Source organism: Microtus pennsylvanicus, chromosome 8 (assembly GCF_037038515.1).
Source record: "Microtus pennsylvanicus isolate mMicPen1 chromosome 8, mMicPen1.hap1, whole genome shotgun sequence".
In the NCBI taxonomy this organism is placed as follows: Eukaryota; Metazoa; Chordata; class Mammalia; order Rodentia; family Cricetidae; genus Microtus; species Microtus pennsylvanicus.
In genome coordinates, this window is record NC_134586.1 from 84,103,378 (window position 1) to 84,127,849 (window position 24,472).

The 24,472-nt window shown below is 40.5% G+C and overlaps 1 protein-coding gene across 1 annotated transcript in view; it reads left to right on the top strand.

Moving 5' to 3' along the window:
- Positions 1-17,160: 17,160 nt before the first annotated feature.
- Positions 17,161-24,472, top strand: part of Gprin3 (GPRIN family member 3) — a 65,618-nt gene continuing 58,306 nt past the window's right edge. The window contains exon 1 of the mRNA XM_075983946.1: positions 17,161-17,386. The gene's annotated coding sequence lies outside the window, so the exon portion shown is untranslated. The remainder of the gene's footprint in view (positions 17,387-24,472) is intronic.

Genomic DNA, 24,472 nt, shown 5'->3' on the forward strand with positions numbered 1-24,472 from the left:
CCTTATATTGGCTTTGTCCTATAGTTTTTGTTGATTTCACCTATGAGCTGGAACATTAGAAAAGAAGGAAAAGAAGAATTAGCCCTCTCCATGAACGACATGTGAGCAAGACCTTCTGAGTGTGCTGTGAGGTGACTGTGATCTGCTCACAGAACAGTCCATCAAATATTTGTAGAGCCCTATTGATAACATCAGAAGAATAAGTGTACACAGATGAACTGAGAAAGAATTCAACTTTCCAGAAGCATTCTGACATGCCGTTTCTAGAGTAGCAGGTGAGTAGGAATCTAGAGAAGGTGACTGTACAGCGGATTTGACACCCAACCAGAAAGCCTCCCTACTGAATCCACTCTGAGTTCTGCTCACCTCCAAACGACATTCCAAATATGAGAGTTCAGTAATGTGGATGCCATTGTTCTATTTGAAAGTGTATATATATATATATATATTACATGAAAAATGCCCAAAGTATCAATTCTTTTGTCAGGAGATAGCTAAGTGCAGGAATCCAGAGGTACAATGAGAAGTAAGATGACATTTCACATAGTGGCTGTGTGTTGTTTAACAAAGTCCCTGTCTAACAAGATCACTTATCAAACAAAGCCACTGGTTTTAGTTATCTCTATGTGCAACAAAACCATCCAGGCAAGGGATAAAGTGAAGGAAAAGGAGAGAAAAAGAAGAAAGAAGCATCTAGGCTTCTATAAAAGTATTGTCCCAGAGACTGGGAGACAACTTGCTGGTCTACTAGCTCTTGAGACCCTAGTCTTCCCAACATGGTCCTTCATGCTTAATGCTCTCTGCTTGCTTCAATAAACACCCATTTCACCTTTTCTGGGTGGTTCTGCTTCCTTTGTTCTTTGGTGTTCAACATGTTGGTAGTTTCTGGGAAGGACCCACACTTCCAAAGCCCTGATTTCTTGTAAAATCTCTATTGGCCTGTGTGGAGCATATTGAAGAAGGCCATCACTCAAGCTCAGGAAAACTAGTTAAAACTCAAGAGGCAGAAATAGGGAATAATCATCAATTACTCTGCACTCCAGCAATGCTGGCCAGCTGAGGGACTGCCCTCCATCCATACTTAGCACAGTCAGACCCTGAGTCAACCACCTTTTCAAAACTGGAAGTCAGGAAACATAGAAGACCAGGTCCAAGAGACAAGGCAACTTAGTCTCCTACAGTTAGAGGAACTAGGAAGGCAGATAATACCATTGTTCCTAAGCCAACATATGGGATCCTGAGGTACAACAGAGAGTTTGAGGCAGCAAAAATTTTTATTGGCTTTTTTATGTAAAATCATTTTCACCCTCAATTTTCTCCCTCCAATTCTTACCAGTTATCCTCACTTGAACTTCTCCCACCATTACCATCTCTCAAGTTAATAGCTTCTTCTTTTTTGATTATATTTGTTACATGTACACATACTATGCAAGTGTATTCACAAATATATATGTGTGTGTGTGTGTGTGTATATATATATATATATATAATCTACTGAGTACCATTTTTGTTGTTTGTATGTATATAAATTCAAGGATGACCACTCTACATTAGACAACCTACAAGGGGGCTCGCCCCTGGGAAAGACTAATTTTTCTTTTCCCAGCAGTCAATAGTTATTGTAGTTGTCTCAAAATAGTACCCTTTCACATTAACATGTCCATTGATATTACTATTGCTATAGATTTGTTTGCAGAGTTGTTTCTAGAAGAAACAACAGACTTCCTGGTATTCTGCCTTTTCCAATCTTTCCTTTCCTTTTCCCTGATGTTTCTTGAGTGATAGATGCAGAAGCTGTGATGTAAATGTGCCTGTTGGAGCTGAGATTCCCACAGTCCATTAATATTTGCATTACGTCCCAGTTGTGGTGAATGTGATGCTCTCTATTTGCTGTAAAAAGGCCTCTTTCATGTGGAATGGTAACTATACTCGTCAGCATGGATCGAGATGATATCCAGAATGCAGTAAGGAATTATGCTGGTTTATCAAGGTGGCAGCAGTAGATTCTTTTGTAAGATCCATGACCTCACTAGTCACAAGAACTGGCTAGGTTTCCAATAGCAGGTATAATTTCCCTCCTGTTGGGCAGGCTTTCAGTCCAGTTAGCTGTTGAGGACCACAAACATGTGTCACTTATTGTACCTTTATGGACATCTTGTCATACTAACAATTCTCAAAGTTCATAAAAGTTTCAGCTGAGTGAGATTATTTAATTGCTTCCTTCCTTTGCTAGCTTTCATAGTGTTTTCTGGAACTATGATAGCAACTAGACTACAGGAAAGAAGATTTTAGGTTAGATCCAGATTGAGTCATCCAGCTCTTATGTCTCAAGTGTATACTATATTCAGCAACAGGGGCTTACTTCTATTCTCTGATAGACAATGAAGAAATACATCTATAATTATATTGTTTCAGGCATCAGATAAACTATTTTGACCAGCTCTGTTTCTCTGGTTTGGTAATGAGGATTTTATTAGTCCATGAGTCTTAGAGGGACCATGATCAGCTCAATTGGCTTACCTTCCATTTATATATATTTCTATGTATTATGTAGAATTTTAGTTAAATATGAAATCATATAATTCTTTGAGGCTTTATCAAAGGACCTTGGTGTTATTTGTCCCCTCCTCCTTCTGTACTGACTGCTCACTCATTTCTACAGCTAGAGCCCCCTTCTGTCACTCAGTTTCACACTTTATATCATCTGTGCCTTTTTATGTTACTCTCAAGAATTTCCGCACTCCAAATCTATGATCTCTTTATACTATCTTTTTTATTGTGCTTTTCTGAAGATTTGGAGCTAGCAACTACAAATGAGAGAGAACATTTGGTGTTTCTCTTTCTGGGCAGCAGGATTACCTCATTCAGTATAATATAAAATGTTATGAATAGGGCCCCTATGAACATAGTTGAACAAGTGTCTTTATGGTAGAATGAAGCATTTTGTATAAAAAGTGATACTTGTACTTCTTCCTTTTCAATTGTAGCCTTTTGATCTTCTTGATTCAATAGACAGGGAGAAAGTAGACAACCTTGTCTTATTCCTGATTTTAGTGTGATTTCTTTTAATTTTTGTCTGATTAATTTGATGTTGACTACTGGTTTGTCATAAATATTATGTTTATATTGTGTGTGTGTGTGTGTGTGTGTGTATGTGTGCAGCACAAATAATAAAAACCCAGAGATGGTAGAATTTGAGAATCTTAATCTCAGAGTTGTGGGTTAAAGTCCCACATTGAGCACAAAATGGAGCACTAATAATAAAAACCCAGGGACAGATTTTGGGGTTCAAACTGAAGACCAGAAAAGCAAAGCAGTTAAGCCAATAGAATAATTTAACCTCTATCAAGGTTGGGCAATGGCAGAATGAACCCTAAGGTTTTGCCTCCTCCCATTTTATATTCCCCTTTAGTGCTGGGATTAAAGTCATATGACTCCCTAGTACTGGAATTAAAAGTGTTATCTACCACCACCACTTGGATCTGTTTCTGCTTTGATCTTGTGTAGCTCAGAGTAATCATGCACTCGCAGAGATCCAACTACCTCTGTCTCCCTGGTATTAACAATGTATGTCACCCTGCCTGGCCTCTAGTGGCTTCATTTTACCCTCTGATCTTCAGGCAAAAAATTATATATATATATACATATATATGTTTATATATCTCTTGTATCCCTGATCACTTCAAGATTTTTATCATGAAGAATTGTTGGGTTTTGTCAAAGGCTTGTTTTGCATCTAATGAGATAATCATATTGTATTTTTCTTTGAGTTACTTTATATTGTGCATTACATTGACTGATTTTTGTGTGCTGAACCATCCCTGCATCTCTCTATGAAGCTTAATTGGCTTGGTGAATGATCTTTTTGATGTGTTCTTGGATTTCTTTTGTAAGTATTTTATTGAGAATTTTTGCGTATGTATTCATGAGGGAACCTGATCTGTTTAGCTTTTGATTTGAATGGCCTGTTCATTGGTGAGAGTGGGGTATTGAAGTCTCCCACAATTAATGTGTGAGATTTGGTGTGTGATTTAAGATTAGTAATGCTACTTTTACACATGTCAGTGCCCTTCTATTTGGGGCTATAATTGTAAAGAAATGGAACATTAGCTTGGTAGATTTTTCTTGGATAAGTTTGAAGTATTCTTCCTTATGTTTCTTGATTAATTTTTGTTTGATATCTATGTTGGTAGATACTGGAATGCCCCCACCAACTTTTCTTTGGTTTATTTGTTTGAAAATTCTTTTCCAAGCAATATCCATCTTTGTAACTGATGTGTTTTTCTTTTATGCAGCAGAAGGATGGATTCTGTTTTTCTATCCATTCTATTAATCTGTGTCTTTTTTATTGTGAAATTGAGTCCATTGATATTGAGAGATATCAATGACCAAAAATCAATAGTTCCTGTTTTTGCTATTGTTATTGTTGATGATAGTGTGTGTGTTTTGTGTGTATGAATGTAGGGGGGGTAGAGGAAGGAGGAGAGAGAGAGAGAGTTTCCCTTCTTTAGGTTTTGCTAGTACTAGATTATAGATTTCTTATGATTTTGTGGGTGTAGTTAACTTCCTTGAGTTGAAGTTTTCTTATTAGTACTTTCTATAGGGCTGGATTTATGGATAGATACTGTTTCAGTTTGGCTTTATCATGGAATATCTTGTTTTCTCCTTCTATGGTAATTGAAAGTTTTGTTGGGTATAGTCTGGGCTGGCATCTTTACCTGTCCAGGACCTTCTGGCTTTTAGATCTCCTTTAAGAAGTCAGGAGTAAATCTAATAGGTCTATCTGTATTTATTACCTTATCTTTTTCCCTTGAAGGTTTTAATATTCTTTCTTTGTACGTATACTTAGTGTTTTGATTATTATGTGGCAATGGGACTTTATTTTCTGGTCCAATCTATTTGGAGCTCATTAAGCTTCTTGTACCTTTATTATTGTCTCCTTTAGGTTAGGAAATTTTTCTTCTGTGATTTTTTGAAAATATTTTCTGTGCCTTTGAGATGGATTCTTCTTCTATTTCTATTATTCTTAGGTTTTGGTTTTTTTCATAGTGTCTCTGCCTTTGAGATGGGTTCTTCTTCTTCTATTTCTATTATTCTTAGGTTTTGGTTTTTTTCATAGTGTCTCAGATTTCCTAGATGTTTTGTGTCAGAAATTTTTTAGATTTAATATTTTCTTTGCCTGATGTATCTATTTCTTCTATTGTAACTTCAGTGCTTGAGATTGTCTCTTCCATCTCTTGTATACTGTCAGTGATATTTGAGACTTTTTTAAAAATTAAACTTATGGAGGTGGGTGGTCCTTGGACTTCCACAGGTCAGGGAACCCTGATTGCTCTTCAAGCTGATGAGGGAGGGGCACTTGACTGGGGGAGGGGGGTAAATGGGAGGCGGTGGCGGGGAGGAGGCAGAAATCTTTAATAAATAAATAAATTAAAAATAAATAAATAAAAATTAAACTTATTAAAAATAAGTTTTTGTTTGCTTACCTACAATTTTTATTTTAAGAATTCTTTCTGTCTGTGTTTTCTTTATTGTTTCTATTTCCATTTTCATGTCTTAAACAGTTTTTTTCATTTCTTCTAAATGTTTTTTTCTTGGGTTTTTAAAAGGGATTTATTAATTTCCTCCAATTATTCTTTGTCTTTTCCTTGTTCTATTTAAGAAATTTATTCATTTCCTTTTTAAGTACCTCAGTCTCCATAAAGCTGCTTTTAAGGTCATTTTCTTGTGCTTCTGTAGTGTTGGAATATTCGGGGATTGCTGTAATAGGATATATGGACTCTGGTAGTTGGCATGCTGTCCTGGCTGTTGTTGATCGTGTTCTTATGCTGTTGTCTAGGTATTTGGGTTTGGGGATAATAATAGGTATAGTGATGATTTAAGTTTATCTTTGTTAGATTTGAGTTTTGTCCCTTGGTTTCTGTTTCCTCTCTGGTCTTTTGGGCCCTGTGGCCTGTAGTTGAGCAGGGGATCTTTGCCCAAGTTGGAGGTAGGATAAGGCAACTAGGAGGGTGTGGAATTGGAAATATGGTGGACAGGCAACAAAACTGTCAGAAAGGTCCCCTGACCCATTTCTTAACTGAGTCATTTGTTTCCTCACTCTGGTTGGTTTGTTTGTTTGTTTTGAGTTTTTTGTGTAGTCTGAGTATTAGTCTTTTGTTAGGTGTAAAGTTAGCAAAACTTCTCTCTCATTCTGTGGGTTTCTTCTTCACTCTATTGTTTTTCTTTGAGATAGCTAAATCTTACTAGCTCTAACTGATAAACACAGGATGGTTGTGTGAATTCAATAGTTCATCTGTCTGTCAATAGAATGGGGGTATTTCATCAGTCATGACTGGCACTGTACTATGAAGTCGTCTTCTTACTTCTATAACATTTCATTTTCTAAATTTACCCATCAGTTTGTCCCTCTATACCTCATCTTTCCATTGCACACTCTCCATGTGCCAAGTTCCTTTTTTCCTGACTTGTATCTGCCACTTTGGACATCACCCTCAGCCTATGCCTCATTTTTGGCAGGGATAACCATGCAAGCTAAGATATAAGGGAAACTTTACTATCATGTAGTGGTCCAGGAGAATTGTCTATATTCAGTCAATTATGTTTTAAATAAATGCTGATTGGCCAGTAGCCGGACAGGAAATATAGGCAGGACAACCAGACAGTAAGTAGAAGGGGTCAAAGTAGAGAGCAAGAGAATTCTGGAAAGGAGGAAGCCCATTCCTCCCCAGTTCTGTCCAGACACCAAAGAAGGAAGATGTGACCTACCCCACCAAAAAAGGTACCGAGCCATGTGGCTAACATAGATAAGAATAATGGGTTAATGTAAGTTACAAGAGTTAATAACAAGCCTGAACTAATGGTTCAATCAGTTTATAATTAATGCAGACTCTCTGTGTGATTTTTGGGGGTCTAAACGGCTGTGGGAACTGGGCAGGACAGAAACCCCAACAAGTAGGCCCACATGTTACAATGTAGCTCATGTACTTGTAGACAACCTCATTCTCTCTGAGTCCTTCTGCCCCATCCCCACCCTGTCTATGGAAGCTCAGAAAACCACCATTTTTATTCTTGCCTGAAAATGACTGAACTAGTGGGCTCTAACCCTTGCCACAAGATACCTTCACTTTCCTTTATTTATTAGCCTTTTCTTGTCTCCTTGTATTGTGATTACAGGAAGTCAAACGGTAAATAAGATCTTTTGAAGAGTGGTAATTTTATAAACACATAAGATATAAGAGGTACCAGGGATATGGTTCCATTTTCCTACAAGTGGGAAAGAAAAATTCTGAATATGATCCTCTGAGTTAGTTCAGAAGTAGAAAGGAGAACTTAGTATTGAGCCACAGGTAAGTTCAGAATCTCACCACTTAGGCTAGAACCCTTCTGAGACATGTTAGTTCACACTAGTTTTCCCCTAATAGGCAGACTGGAGATACTTCCAGGTAAACTATAAAATGCTAGAAGGGGGAGGTCATACCCAGCCCACGACTTCTTTGTCCTTCCTCCTCCATCTGATTACCGATGGGACAACCTTTCTATAAGATATCTCTAAATATTTACTCAGATACCTAAGACAGAATTAGACCCAAAAGTCTTAAGAAAACAAATCTATCTTTTTCTTCCAGGAGATCTGGCCCCAATAACTCCTGGGAGATGTTGAAAAATAACCATTCTGGGGCAGTCTCAATTATAATAACATCCTCTAACTTGACTCATTTTCGAAAAGAATGATTAATAACCTTGGAATACATTTTTCAATAGCATGCCTTCACTATAACTTGGAAGAGTGCCTAGAAGGGTCAGTTAGGCATCTTAATTCAAATGGGATCAATGTTGTTCTTGAGTCAATAGACCTTCCTCCAAACTGCTGAAGAAAATCTAATCACATATTTGCTACTTAGGGAAGACTTTCCCTTTAGAAAATAGCGCCTTGTGCCAGGTGGTGGTGGCTTACGCCTTTGATCCCAGCACTCAGGAGGCAGAGGCAGGAGGATTTCTGTGAGTTCGAGGCCAGCCTGGTCTACAAGAACTAGTTCCAGGACAGGCTCCAAAGCTTCAGAGAAATCCTTTCTCAAAAAAAAAAAAAAAAAAAGAAAGGAAGAAAGAAAAAAAGAAAGAAAAAAGAAAGAAAAAAATAGCTCCTCATATCTGTAATATGGCATCCTAGTTCATAACCACATAGGTTACTAATAAAAGCATCTGACTTATAAGTCTTAGCCATGTTTATCTGCAACAGGGCCGTGTAGTCAAGAGATAGAGTGTGGGTAAAGTGGATCTAAGGAAAGGAATAAGGATGTAGAGGCCCTATGAAAGGGCCAGCTTAGAGATCACTTGGTGGTCTACTAGCGCTAAAGTCCCTACTCTTCCTGAGTGATTCCTGGTATTTCTTCTCTGCTTGTGTCAACCAACACCTGTTTTCACCTTTTCTTCACTTTCTTTGTCCTTGGATATTCAATTCTTTGAAGAACCTGGACTCTTGGCCAATCTACCTACTAAGCTGATCCTTTGAAAAACACCTTATCTTCATCTTTAATGTAGCAACTCTCAACTAATGCTTTTTTTCCTTCCTTCCTTTCTTCCTTCCTTCCTTCCTTCTTTTTTTCTTTTTGTTCCTTTTCTCTCACTAAGACATGGCCTATTGGGTCATGCTCAATGGTACCATATATGTCCTCCTTTAAAATTGACTTCTTTGGGAGCTAATTATGATGTACAATGTCAAGTTAGTGCAGAAGATGGTTTCATTCTTTCAATTAAAACAGAGAAGGAAATGAACGGGGACAGGGAGAGGGGGTAGAAAGGAAGAGGAAGAGGCAGAGCAGTGAGGAAGTTAGTGGGTATTTCGAGAAAGATTTTTACATAGATCTTCTCTGTTATGGATAGAAAATAAAGAGCTGATGTATTTCAGATAGTGTCCTTATGGGAACTATTGTTCTGATCCTTCCAGGGACAAATGACATCAGAAATGAAATCTGGTCAGGAAGTCAGGAGTTGGGAACACTTAATGGCAGGGACTGTTTACTTCTTAGACCTGAGTCTCACTTTCTCTTCTGCAAACAGGTAACAAAGGAGTACAGGCACACACACACACACAAACTCACACAGACACACAGATACACACATGCAGAAACCCACACAGATGCACACACAGACACCTGTACAGATACACATACTGATGTACACACAGACACCCACACAGAAACAAACTCCACGTCTGAGGGCAGGGCTGTGTTGTGTGAGAAAATGAGGAATGAAGGAGGTGAAGGGTTATTTCTACCCCTAAATTCTCTGAATCATTTTAGGACACTGTCTACCATTACTCAATCAAAGCTGAAATGGTAGGGTTTAATGGAATCTTAATTCCTCGTTTTTGTTTGGTTATATTTATTTTTTTACTTATTGGGTTTCTTAGGTCTTGTTTGTTTTGGAAGAAGCTGATATTAAACAAAATTATACTTGTCATACAAGAAATTCCAGGAAATCTAAGAATCAAAAGCTTTCGTAGAAAAACAGAATTTAGCCACATTTTTTTTTTGTTTCGGTGTGCCTTGTGTTTAATAACACTTGCCTAATGTTCTTTGTACTTCCATCCTAATTTGTTAAGATAAGCAAACAGCAAAAAACCCCACATAGTGTTACTATACACTATTAACCTTACTGATTGATTTTTCTCAGAATTACACATAACAATTAATCTTAACGATCAAAGAAAGGCACTGCATGCCAATCACCACTGAATAATTCATAGGAGAGTGCAACTAAGCTCAGGGACCCCTGGGAGCAGGAAGGGATTTGCCCATGTTTTCTGTTTGGTAGATGCAGATTCCTAGATAAGAAATCAGATTATCTTTGCTCAGTTCTCAATTAAGCAGCTAAGGATATAAACAAATAAAACTAAATATCTTTTCACACACAGAAAAAAAAACAAATAAAAAAATACTAGTTTTCCTCTTTACATATTCCCAGGCTCAACCTCCCAGAAGTAATAGCTGGAAGCTTGTCTTTCAAGTTGTGTATGGAGAGGCTCCTAGCTCTTTAAAAGACCACATGTGATGATCAACTTTATGGAATAATTTACAGTAAAAGAATATGCTTTAGACTATGATTTTAAAACATGCTATAAATTCCTCAGTGCACAGAAAGTCTAGGCCTTGATAAATTCTTTTTATTATTAACAATATTAATGTTTTTTCTATGGTTTCTGGTTTGATTAACTTAATATCAAAGTTCAAGAAATGTCTTTAAATAGAATTCTGATACTTGTTCCAAAGCTTAATGAATGATTCAGAAGTCCTAGGATTTTTTCACGTGTAATCTTTCAGATGCCATTCAACCTTTCATTCTATGAATACAAAGCTACCCCATTACAACAAAGAAAAAGAGAAAGAAAGCTGGCCTGAAAGATTTTGCAGTGAATTCCACCCTTGAATGAGAACAGAGGTATCTTCCTCAACTGTTCTGCTTCATAAGCTTTATCTCCTGTTCTTAAAATCAATGTTCAGGAACATGGAACTAAGCTAGCTCTATCCTCATGAGTACTCTTCAGCAGACATTCTGGTTGTTGCTAAAATTTCTTCCCTAAGAGAGATGGAAACATCGAACCCCTCCTCCTAAGATCCCAACATGAAATTGAGGTACAAATCCACAAAGTTCACCCAGGAAGTCCATGATTTTTTTAGTCTTACATATAAAACAATGCAGTTACAGAAAGGAGCACAGGACCTTAAAGTAGCCATACCATCCACTCTCAGCAGGAATGATGGCTTTTCATGGCGCATAGGTGAAAGTCCCTTCCTCTGCCTTTCTGTACCTTCCCTGAAAGATGACATGGAATTGGGAAAGGCTTGGGAGAGGGGTCTAAAGGACCTCGTGACTCTCACTGTCACTTCCTTCTATGAGGGTAGGTAAACAGCCAACAGGCTCAGCTGTGATGGTATTTTTACAAGCAGGCCCAGAAGTCTTGAAGATGGCAGTTTGACTCGGAGGATAGTCCTGCGTCACAAATAGGTCGAGACAAGTACATTTCTCCCCGAAGGCCCTGTTTTTTCCTTCACTGTGTCACATCCACATCGTGAGCTGTAAGTCTGCAAGGTATTTGTGATCACAACATGAAATCCCTTGGCATTAGACTCGGTATTAGCCTTGAATTATAATTGCCAATATGGCCGCCAAGAAACCATCCTGAAGGCAGGGACAGCACAAAGAAATGGGCATGTGCTCACTTTGAACCTTCTGGCAGGTGTGTAAATGGGAACTGGAGTGAGCCTGCGCCACTGTTAGCCTGCAGGACCATGGCCACACTAGGACTTGTGCAACAACAGCAATCATGCTGCTTTGATTTTCCTGTCTCTCTTAGCCTTGCTGTGAAGAGACATCACACCCACAGCAACTCTTATAAAAGAAAGCTTTTCATTGGGGCTGGTTTACAGTTTCAGAGGTTTGGTCCATCATTGTCATAGTGGGGAGCATGGCAGCATATAGGCAGACAAGGAGCTGGAGAAGTAGCTGAGAGTTTTACAACTGAATCTACGAACATCAGGAAGAGAGGGACACTGGGACCTGGGTTGGGATTCTGAACCCTCCAAAGCCACCCCTAGTGATACTTTCCCCAACAAAGCCTCATCTTCTATTCTTTTAAATAGTGCCACTCCCAGGTGGCTAAGCATTAAATCTATGAGTTCCATGGGAGCCATTCTTATTCAGACTACCACACTGTCCACCTTCGTTCCCCCACGTGCTCATTGAGTGTTCTTCCTCACTATTAGACTCAGGGGACTTTGAGTTATAACTTTGCTAATACTAAAGTCTACTTCATCCCAAGTAATTCATCTGTGCTGTTTACTCACCCTTCCCCATCAATACCTGCCCTTGTTGTCTAACTTACACAACTGGTCCCTATGGATAGAGGAAAGCACCTCCACCACCAGCTAATGCTGTCTGAACTTCTAGGCTTAAACCTGCTTTCTTTTTTTTTCTAGTTGTCTTAGTTTGCTTTCTATTACTCTGATTAAGGCCAAAAGAAGTTTGTGGAAGGATTGCTAAATTCAGTTTACAGGTTATAGACAATCATGAGGAAAATTAGGGCAGAAGCTCAAGGCAGGAGTCTGAAGTGAAGAACTAAAATGGAGGCCATGGACAAATACTGATAACTGGCATGTTCCTTATAGCTAACTCACTCTGTTTCCTTATACAGCCCAGAACCACCTCCTCAGGGTTGACACTGCCCATAGTGAGCTGGGCCCTCCTACAGCAACTAATCAGAAAGGAAATATCCTCACACACATTTTCAGTTTCTAGAGGGGACACTTTCTCGTGTAAACTTTTTTTCCTTTTGGGTTGAAATTCAGAATCTCTTTTCACCCTCCCATCCCTATTTTTTTTTTTATTTATGCCTTAAATCTCACTATATGTCCCAGGCTAGCTGTAAACTTTCCACCCTTCTCCCTCTTCTGGTAACTGTTGGGATTGCTGGTATGTTACATCCTCTGGCTCATCCCATTACTGACCCTATATTGTTTTTCTCCTTTGTGTTCAAGGACTCGTGTGATTACATGGATCTTCTGAATCTCAAGACCTTAATGTTTAATCACATTTACAACAAAATGGTTTCTGTGCAAGACAATATATTCACAGGTTCTGATGATTAGAATGTAGACTGCTTTGGACCAAATTGTTCTGTCTACTGTAGAATGTTGGAGGGAGGAGTACCACTTGTTTGTCCCAGCCACCTGTCTGACTTACACCTGAAATATATTAATTAAATATATTACACATAGAAACTATATTAGTTAAAACACTGCTTGGCCATTAGCTTTAACTTCTTATTGGCTAACTCTTACATATTAGTTTAACCCATCTCCATTAATCTGTGTATCACCACATAGCAGTGGCTTACTGGAGATTCTAACCGGTATCCATCTCAGGTGGAGGATCCATGGCTTCTCTGACTCTGCCTTTCTTCCTCCCAGCATTCAGGTCTGTTTTCTCTACCTACCTATGTTCTGCCCTATCAACTAGGCCAAGGCAGTTTCTTTATTCATTAACCAATGAAAGCAACACACAAACAGAAGGACCTCCTACACCATTTCACCTTTTCTGTTTGAACAGAAATGAAGTCTTTAACATAGTAAAATTACATATAACAAAACAGTTATCAAGCAAGAATTGCAGTTACAATCTTTATATCTACTTTATCTTTTATCATAACTAAGAACAACTATAACTATAAATCTTTCAACTCCATCAAAGACTCCAGGAGGATATGATATTACCTAAGTAAACCAGAAGCGCATTGTAAGAAACTTCCAAAACTCTAGAATAGATAGAGACATCTTGCTGCCCGGACATTCACACAAAGCTTTTCTATACTGTTGGGGCATCCATCTTTGGCCTTTGGGCCCATAGTATCCAGCAGACTTTTTCACAAAGCAGGAGATTTCAAAGACAGTTTAGTCACTTTTTTCTGTATTCTACAGAATTTCTCACAGATTCTTTCATGAAGCAGGAACTCTGAAAGGTCATCCCACCCTTATGCAAGTTCAGCAGTCATTTTTATGTGGGTCCTACATGTCCAGTGAAGCAGTCCAGGAAAGAGCAGTTTCTTGCTCAAGTGGGTAACAAACTCCATAAGGAGCCTCTTCGACGCCCATCTTCCTCTCAAAGTAATTGGTGCTGCCAGAAGCAGATGTGTCTCACTGTCATGAAAAGTCTTAAGTTCTTAAACATTTTAAATGTCATATTTTAAAGGTCTCTGAAAGATTTGAAGAATACCTATCAAACTGAAATATATCTCTATACATCTAGAAAATCTAACATGTTGTTCAGTGATAAATTGCTTATGCGTCTGTGTATTTGTGGATGCACATGTTATGCATATATGTGTTTACATGTTGTATGTGCAAGTGCTTATATGTGTAATGAATGTGTGTTTACACAATGTGGCTTGTATGTTTGTGTATATTGCCAGTACTTCCTGTCAGTACAGCTAAAATGAATATACCTAATCAAAGACATGGAATTTAGGAAAAAAATCTTTGATCTAAAATCTTACATATTTTAAGTATATTGTGACCCCTGTATCTTACTAATGACATTCATTTCAAAAACATATGGTATCAAAAATATTACTGGGATGGACATTGAATTTAATTTGTGATAAAGTCAATGAATAGCAGTGGTACACTGTACAGGCCATTTGAATATTTCAGAATTTGGATTCTAGTAAATTGAAGATAATGATTCACTGAACAAATAATTTCGGAGTTCTTTATGTTGGACAATGTTTATGTGAGACAGACCTAGCAGAAAGCACACAAAGAAGCCATTATGTCATACAAGGCAAGCATACAACAAAAAACTCTGCAACATGCACTAGTGACTTTCCTTGTGCTCATGATCACAGCTTGAGGGAAGAGAGGCTGATTTGGCTTACAGTTTAGAGGATGCAGTCTCCCATGGCTAGAAAGGCATGACAGTTGGGACATTTCAGTCTTGGGAGACAGTAGCTTGGAATGCAACCTGAAAAAATCTTAGAGGCTTAGGAAGGAAGCATGGATCAACTGTCACCTTCAAGGCCTGCCCATAAGGACCTGTGTTTCAGATGAACAAGAAACTCTCCAAATAGTGTTGCCCATTGGAAAACTAGTCATCACCTGTCACTCTTATTTCTTCTCTCCATTTAGGATCACTTAGGATCCAGTTTTCATAAATTCTGCATCCTCAAAAACACCCTTGAGACTCATGTCTATAAATGTCTTGAGTGTAAGAGCATTCAGTAACACTTACACTATTTTGTCTGTTGTTTTTGTTTATCGTTATTCTGAAAATTTTCTCTGATGGGATTGGCATCATACTTGGTGTCTTGGAGTGGCTCCCTTACAGTTTTCAGAAGTTCGACCCATTATCATTATGGTGGGGAGCATAACGGTGTGTAGGCAGACAAGGTGCTGAAGAAGTAGCTGAAAGATCTACATCTTGCAGACAACAGGAAGTCAGCTGAGACATTGGGCTCTGGGCGGTATCCTGAGCATCAGAAACCCCATAGTCTACCCCCACAGTTACACATTTCCTGCAGTAAGGCCATACCCACTGCAACAAAGCCATCCTATTCATTCCATTTTTTATGAGATTATGGGGGCCAGTTACATTCAAACCACCACACTTGGTTTTTGTTTACATTTGTAACAGCTTCATTTCTCTTACACATGTGTGCTGTTGAGAACAGAACCACAAGAACTGCTGCTGAAGCAGGGATTCCAGCTGTAACAGGGTGTTACTTAAGAATCACCCAGCTGGGCGGTGGTGGCGCACAGCACTCAGGAGGTGGAGGCAGGCTGATCTCTGTGAGTTCGAGGCCAGCCTGGTCTACAAGAGCTAGTTCCAGGACAGGAACCAAAAGCTATGGAAAAACCCTGTCTCAAAAATTAAAAAAAAAAAAGAATCACCCAATGTCCAGCTTATCTGAAACAGTCTCGATCTGTTGTTTACCGTCCTGACCATAACCCTATATGGCCTCTGCGTGGCATTGAAAGTATTTCTTGCCAGTACTTATTTACTGATGTCATTTCTTGAATGATTTTCACAGGTGAGCTTAAGCAGAAGAAACTTCCCAACAGTTTAAAACATCTGAACAAGAAAGGTGTAAGTAGAACCTAACAGAAGCTGTGGAACTTACTCTGTGCAATGGGAAAACAGAATGAAGACCCTGTGTATGCCCTGACCTTAGGAACTTATGAAGGTGTCTTACTTTATATTGCAGAAGAGATTTTTGCCTATCATTAACTGGGCGTGCATATGATTGAAATAATTATGGGAATACGGAAGAGGTATGTGCATAAGAAGTGAATATGCAACCTACTTATCAACTGACAGAGAGAACCCCCCAAGTTATGCCCTTTAGACCACACCTTTCTTCCGTGGCTTTGAGAAAGAACTCTCACTTCTGAGGTCTGCTGTACTGCCTGTCTTGACAGTGTAGCCCTGTGTGACACTACACTGCCCGTGCCCCCTGAATAAAGTTATCTTGCTCTGTTTCCACATCACTATGAGCCCTTACTTTCAGTCTCTGCTTAAAAGCCTAAGAACCTGGGAAGACCAATCCGCACTCCAGCCACTCTTGTGAGACAGCTATTTCAGGGGTGATCTGGGGCCACTGCACCTTTGCACTCCCTTCCTCCTTCAACCAAACAGAGACTCGAGGACAGCTTTCCACTTCTGTGCTCGGGAGCTACGATATAAATTCTGAAAGCCCTCAACCCACCTTCGGGAAGTATCTATTACTAACATTAAAGAATCATATTTAAACTCTTGGCCCAATGACTGAGACTTTTCCGTCTGACCTGGAATCCTTTTTAAAACTCAGATCCCTGAGCCTGGCTATAGTCGCCATTTCAACTGGATCCCTGGGAAAGCTGGGAGGCCATTGCTTGGAGGGGTTGGCACCTCAACCAGGCTGCTCACTATCCCAATCTCAAGCAAAGTATCAAAACATGATGCGCTAAAAGGAGCAACACCCCCTTAATAAGTAGTTGTGAGAATTAAAGCTGCATATTTTGCAAACCAACACTCAGTTATAATAGTTCATGCGGTGTTATTTAGCATCATCTAACAGCAGCCGCTAGACTGCACCCTGCCTATTTGGTGTTGCCACAGCAGAACAAAGGGGCTGTGTCTAAAGCCATCTAGACTCTTGGAGGGAGGTATAAGGGAGAGGGACAATTACAGTCACAATTCCAAATACTTTTGATGCTTTCCATTTTACAACACATACCAAACTCCTATGGTCTGCTTGCTTTCAAATCACAGTGCATGACTTTAGAAGTAGCCATCTAGTCCTCTATACTCGGACAGTGGGCATGATGAACTGCTGGAGGGAGTAAGAGTCAGACTTCCTACGGAGTGGCTCTGGGTCCCCAGCATTCTTCCTTAATCTCCTTCTTAACTTTCCATCTGTCACTTGTCCCCCTACCGCAGAAGCTGAGCTCCCTCTGGGCGCTAGGCTTCCAGCTCTGTGGCCCATCCGGTCGGTTAGGGCGGAGTTCGCCTTGCAAGGAGTCTGTGGAGTTGCAGCCAGGACTCAGCGGCTGGGGCCTGGCCACGGGGGCGCGCAGGGCGGGCACGGACCTCTCTGCCAGCACGTGAACTCCACCTCCACGCTGGCTTGGCGCCGAGCGGCGGGGCTGCTGGTCTCCGCCCCGCTCCAGCGCCGCCTCAGCTCTTGGCATAGTAGTCTCGGTTCCTGATCGAGCGGAGCTGGCTCCTGGCTGCAGAGCACCGCGGCATGCCCCCCAGCATCGGTGTGGCCGAGCCAGGACTGGAAATACGCGTGCGACTGGAAGCCTAGCACCGCGCAGGCAACGGCTCAGCCAGGGACAGCCCACAGGAGCAGGTAAGCAACCCGCCGCCGCCAGAGAGGAGCTGCCCCCGCGGCCACCTGGCCCAGTGGCCAGCCTTGGGACAGGAGCTGGCAATGTGCCCTGTGCTAGTGAAGGAGGAATTTGGTCCCACATTTTGGTCGTGGATTTTTTGCCTGTTGCTCATGTCCCCAGCCCATCTTGCTTCCCAAGAAGGGCCATGTTCCCCGCAGGTGATGTATTTCTCTGCAAGGTTATTGCTCCCTAAGCTCTGACTCAAAGGGAAAAGAGGAAAGCCGCTTGATGATTCCAATTTGGAAATCCTAATCAGTAGGATATGCACACAGCGAATATGCGAAGAGGGGCGTGTTTCTCTCTCTCTCTCTCTCTCTCTCTCTCTCTCTCTCTCTCTCTCTCTCTCTTTCTCTCTCTCTCTCTCTGTGTGTGTGTGTGTGTGTGTGTTGTGCTTGCGCGCGTGTATTTGGCATTTTTATTATTTTCCTGTGATTATTTCCTGTAAGGTCAAAAACCAAGTCATATGCACTATTCCCCCGTTTCCATGCGTACATGTGTATGTATTTATTAATATATTTGCATATGTATTTATTCTTGAGGTAGGAAGGAAGAGAAGAGGAAGGTTAGACTGAGGCTGGTAAAGGGAAATCAGTGCCGAGCATGATCAGCGTCTAGAGGTGAACTTTGGAACCACAGTAAATCAAGGCAGCGACTAGTGGGTGATAAACCCTTCTCCGGGTAGATAATAGAGAAGGTCTGAGATGTTCATCCAGTACACAGCAAATCTTTTTGCTTCACAGACAAATGGAAAAGACAGGCGTAGGCAAGCTTTTAAACACTGGACAAAAGGGGAGGAGAGAGAGGGGAGACTTGGCGCTGGAAAGTCAATTGGGGTGGAGGGAAGGCAGAGCAGGCTTCAGGGGCTTTTGAGGGGGTATAGAGAGAAGTCTCTGGTTGCATGTGGGCAGTTCAAGGTTAGGGTGATGTGAGAACAGCTGAGGAGGTGGGGGAAAGGCAAAAGACTGGAGTGGGTGCTTTAGAAAGGGAGCTATGGGTAGCCACCCTTCTGCAGCCTCCTTGTCTGAAGGTGTCTAATTCCCTGCATTTTCATAGCACATTTGTTCAGGATCCATAGGTCCATGCTTTCATTTCTTTTTTCTTTTTTTTTTTTTTGTGAAATCTGGGTCATGCCACAATGGGAAGAAACTGAAGTGTTTACAACACCAGAAAGATTTGGAGAGAGAGTGATTAAGGCTTAGCTTCATGAAATATTTACACAGCTCTTGCGTGGGCTTTTGTTTGCTCTTGTTGGTGCTTCTGCATATTTTACCTTGATAATGCGTTGAGCAGACTTCTCCCGAAAGAGCCTATTTTCCAGCTGGAAACTATTCTTTCCTTTCCATTGTGTTCACCATTGGCCTGTCCTGAGTAACAGTTGTGGGAAGAAAGATACATGAGTCAGAGTACAAAGAAGAAAATCTCTATTGCTATCCTCAGATGGCCAGAGTTTACATAGAGAATCTTCATTGATGAAGAATAAGGAAGAATTTGTTGTTTTTTTCCAAATTTGTGGTGTGTGGTGGATGTGTGTGTGTGTGTGTGTGTGTGTGTGTGTTTAGTGGGGAGACTGTATTGATCGTAAACAGGAAGACAATGTAGTAACCACCATTCCTATCACCAGTCTAGACATTCTGTCACTAGAACGCCAAGAACTCAAGAAGACACAATTAGCCTGCTGCTTCAGTGTGGTGAGATGTCACCTAATCATCAAGTACTGTGGGGAACGTGGTATAGCATGGCATACTCACGGGGGTAGGGGGGATGGAGGACTAGCTAAATCAGTTAACCTCAGTTAGTGAAGAAGTGTACTTCCGGCAGTATGTACTAAAATTTGAGTGTTTTAATTGCCTCGAAGACTTTCCCAGAACCGTTATTAGTTCTTGATTATGTCTGAGATATTCTTTAAAAGACGCATTTAGATACAGCTATCCTTCGCTGTTGAAGTTCTGTCACAAAATCTGCCACTTACTGGGAAGTCGTTAAATATCAGCCATAGAATCCCAAAATGATAGAATACTGGCTTCAGACAGGGAAGGCACAATTTCCCACACAGCTTGCAGTGGGGCTCTCCTAGGTGGCTGCGTCTCCCCTTTCTGCACTCACTCCTTCATTCAGCCATCCAGTCACTTGCTCATTCAGGTACTCAACTTGTGTTTTCTTGAACAAGGCATGGCCCTTGAATGTGAAAAACAAGAATAAGTAAGACAGAGTCTGAGCTTAAAGCACTTAATGAAGAGACAGATGACGATGCCTAAGAAACTGTGGGAAGGAGCTTCAGTGGTCAGGTTGAGGAGGTGGGGCAAACAAGGCAAGTTTCCTAGGAACCATACCGATGAGAGCTGCCACTCTGATTAAGGGGAGAGGGAAGGCCCTTAAGTAAACAGATGCCTTGGAAGGCAGTCCTGGGATGGGAGTCCCTAAAGGTAGAAGATGGGGAGAAAGAAGGAAGCAACTGTCTATTGCCAAGCTCAGTCCTGAAGGGCTTTGACCTCAGCCTTAAGGAAACTCTTCTGTTTGGAGACAACGAATCCATTCATAGCAGGGCTGTTCTAGATTGCGCTTATCCACATCTATATGCTTCCAAGATCGGCAATTCATAGTTTAATTTACATTTGTCTGCTTAGAGGAGAGATGGGCCTTTGAGTAAGCCGTGACTTTCTGTGCCTCAGCCACTTCATCCCCAATGTCCATCACTGCTTGGTATGTTGTGAAGGCCCATGAAGGAGTAGAGATTGAGCTTATAAGAATGAATTTTAGAAATGTGGGGAATCCTTCCTGGTTTTGCTTTTAATTTGTATTTATTTACTTCTTTACTCATTTGTTTTGAGACGTTGTCTTGCTCTGCAACACAGACTGCTTTCAAGCTCACAATCCCCCTGCCTCAACCTCTCAAGTTCAATGAAAGAAGGCATGCACTACCACACCCAGCTTGGAAATCTTATTTTTATGATAACAGAACTCAAGGATAAAGGATGGATACTAGAGACTACAGAAAGCATTTGAAATACCTAAAATGGCTCCAGAAGACAAATGCAATCAACAAATAACAGTTATAGCTGGAAAATAGATCAAAGAAATCCCAAAAGACACATAGAGGTTTGTGTTAATTTTTAAATGAGAGATATAATTATATCAACCATGTAATAATTGATAACCAACCTCCTAGACCTGGGCATTTCAAACCTCGAGGACAGTTTAGGGAATATGACCAACATTTTTATTGTTGAATATACCAAGAATAGCATTTAAAGGTAGGTGCAGCCCAGAGGAGTTTTAAATGGTTTGTTTTTACGTAAGTACATAATGAACCATAATGTAAGTGTGTGCTCCTGCTTCCCATGTCCTGACTCATCCGGCTGCTACTTACTGCTTTAGGTTTACAAGATGCAGGAGTTGAACTAAGATCACCATGCAGGCTTTTATGCACTGACCTGAGCAGTAGAGCTGCATCACTGAGAAGATAACACCTGGGAACTGACCAAATGTGTCAACAGAAATTCAGAGGACACAGTCCTTAGTGCGGAATCCATCCGAAAAGCTTCAGCGAGGGGTTGGAGCTTCAGTTAGTTTGCGAACGATGGTTGGATTCAAGTGGGTAGTGAGAAAAGGGTGGTACGTAGACATGTAGAAAATAGGTGTTTACTATAGAGAAACCATCAACATATGAATCATTCTCCGAGTTGCTAATTTCTCACTGCCTACTCTCTATCCTCATCCCACTCTACCTGGCAACAGCAACAGTCACTGATACAGCAAACTCTGAATGACTGCACACTGTCATTAATGACTACCTTCATGTTGTAGCCAAGAACTTTAATTGCTCTTCCTGCAGGTCTTTTGCTTTATGTCATTTGTCCTATACCTTTCCATTCCTCCCCTCCCTATAACTGATAGTTTATTTTCTATAGCTGAATATATAGCATTTAGTGTTGTTGGTCATTTTATAGCTAAATTTTCTTTTCTTAATACTTCCAATTTCAGGAAAATCTAGATAGAAAGGTCATTACATCAGGAACCTGTCCTTTCCTTCATGATTTTTCTTGTTACAGTTGTTTCCTGGTTGGGCCTAGATTCGGTTGAATATGATAATTGAACTTCTGACTATTGACAAGATGTACCAACGCGTAGCATGACTCATTTCTCAGAACACAGCTACAAGCACTCGAACAGAGGGGGCAGGGAGGTGGTCAGGTTATTGTCACATTCAAACAGCAAGCATGCATCATGAACAGAATCCCAGGCTGGGCACCATCACTAAGCAGCCACAAATTTAAGGAGCTTCAGTGGTCAGCACGCCATTGGCCATATTTTCTTTCCTTTGGTTATTTGGAGTTATGACTGTCATTTTAGTCTAATGTTTAAATATGTTTGTGTGAAACATAAATATCTTGGGTTGGCAAAATGGCTCAGTGGATAAAAACACTTGCTGCTGAGCCTGATGGCATGATCTATTCACACTTTCTGGAAGGAGGGAACCTCTAGGGAGTGTATCCCCTATGCCAGACATATACTCAAGAAAGGAAGGAAGGAGGGAAGGTGGGAGAGAAGAAGAGAGGGAGGGAGAGAGGGAAGGAAGGAAGGAAGGAAGGAAGGAAGGAAGGAAGGAAGGAAGGAAGGAAGGAAGGAAAAGTGATAAAATTTTAATTTTAAAAAAGGCAGTTTGCACCTGCATGCTCTGTTATGGGTGCCTAATGGTTATTGTGAAGAGAAAAAGTCACAAGAGAAAGTTTTGGTGCCCTTAAAAACAATTTGACTTTCTCCCGTGTCTTGCTGTCTCCCCTCTGGAATAAATCCACACTGTGATATTGACCCCCTCTGAATGAAGCTATGCCTTTACTCAGAACAACAGCACTAGGCCATATAGATTCGCCAGCATGAGTTCATTGATTTGGAGTCAAGATATGAGGATTTTAGTGTTTCCCTACTCCATCGTTCTTTTCCTATAGCTGGGTGTTTATATTAGTGGTAATCTGACAGCTTAGCATTCCATTTAGGTTTGGGACGATAAAATTGGAGGCTACATTTGAATTGGAAAGACATTCTTGAATTAAATGGGGGAAATTTCTATATAATCTTATAGCTTAAATGACTCAGTGTCTTGAATGCCAATGAAAAAATCGCTCAATGATTTTTTTACCTGGGCATGTGTTGGTGTTAGCAACATAGTAACAGAATTCCAGTCTTCAAGCTTGTAATTAGAAGGTCTTATTTTGAAGCCAGCTACAACTTAGGACCAGATCATAAAGGCCAGATAGCAATAACTGACCCATGACCAGACAGCTAAATGAAATGACGTCTTGGTTCCTAATCCCAAATCCAGGGGTGTTTAGAAATCTGTATTGTTTTAAGGCTCCCAAAAGATTCTGATAGGGATATTTTGGACCATTATATAGCAATAGCAGAGTCCCTGTGAGTCTGTAACATTTCTTTAGTCGTGTTAGGTTACAGCCCAGGTACAGGGCCCAGCGGGGTTGCAGGGTGGCAGTGGTAGTGATGATGTGTGCTGTCAGAGTCTCCTCCTTGGAGGCAGAAGAGACTAAAATGTAGTCTTTCCTCCCAAATTGAGGGTGAGTGAAATGTGCCTTTCTAAATCACAAGCTATGATGAAAGATGGACCAAAAAAACCCTCTGTTTTATGCAGTATCTCTCTCCTACAGAGTCACAATTCAGAATGAAAATCTGGAAGCCATGACCAATTTTGCAGCACAGAGAATTTGCATAGTGTGCTCACTAAGGGCAGCGTATGGGAAGAGCCATGAAAACTTCAGACCCTCTCTGGCCCTATTGTTCCAGGTGATAGTAAAACTATGGAGATCAGCTGGATGGTTTCATTGGGAGTGTTTAATTCCTGGATCCTCATGACGATGTGTACCCCTCTTGCTGCTGCTGGGAAGTTAGCTGTAGTCAGGATTCACAACCATGAGGCTTTGAGAGCCAAGAAATCCATAAAACAAAACAAAACAACAACAACAAAAAGACAAGTCCCAGGCCTCTCTGGGACCTCCATAGTGTTGCTAAGTGAGTGGTAACTATCACAGATCCAAAACTCCTTCAAAACTCACATTTATATCTAGCAATTTTCTGTAGAAAAAGGAAGCCTCAGACAAGATATTTTAAGCATACTGCAAACAAACCACTGAAGCGGGAGATCAAGTTTGTGAAGAATAAGATATTGATAGATTCCTGATTCTTTTTCAGGTCTATTGATTATAAATAGCCTAAATGTTAAGGAAGCATATTGTGTCATGGGAAGTTCCTTATAACGGATGCAAATTTGCTTACATGTAATCCTTAAGAGATCAGAGCCCTTGTGCTCTGTTTCCTGAGTAACGGGAGCATCCTCATTTCAGCACTTGTGGACCACTGATTTCTGAAGTGTAATTGGCTCTGCCCATGCACTCCCCTTAGTGAGTACTCTGTACAGATTCTCTAAGCTGCAGAATTTGGCATTGCTTCCAGATTTTCATTCTGAATTGTGCCTCTGTAGGAAAGAGATACTGAATTAGAGACATCTTGTTGTTCCCATTCTTTGTTAGCCTGTGATAAGAGTGTGCTTTCCCATGATAAGATTTGGAAATTGTTATAAGCACTGTTCATTGTGAGTTCCACTTTGTTCAAATCTGGTCTTTGTCTTTGCTGTATGGCATTTAGAAATAAATGCTCATTTCTTCTAAGTCAGTTTCTCAGTGCACTCAATCATAGGCTGAAGCTTTGCTATTTTCCCAAACCTTCCTTGATTTTTGAGCATGCCCTTTAAAAAATTCTTCTATAAATTATTTCTCCTTAAAAATAAAAGCCAAATGAAGTAATAGTGAAATAAATAGAGTTTTAAGTAAAGGCTGGTTTTGTTTTCATATTGAACATTCTCTGAAAGCAGAGAGCAGAAACTTGTCAGTTAGGGGGTAGAGGTTTAGCTCTGAGTAGGTGTGAACCGGCTTGGCAATCCCCACCGCCTCAGCATGATTTCTTGTCTTTACCTTGCTTCTTAGAACAGATGACAGCATTTCAGGGATCCTCACTGCATGGGCCTCAGCTTTGTGGAGCTG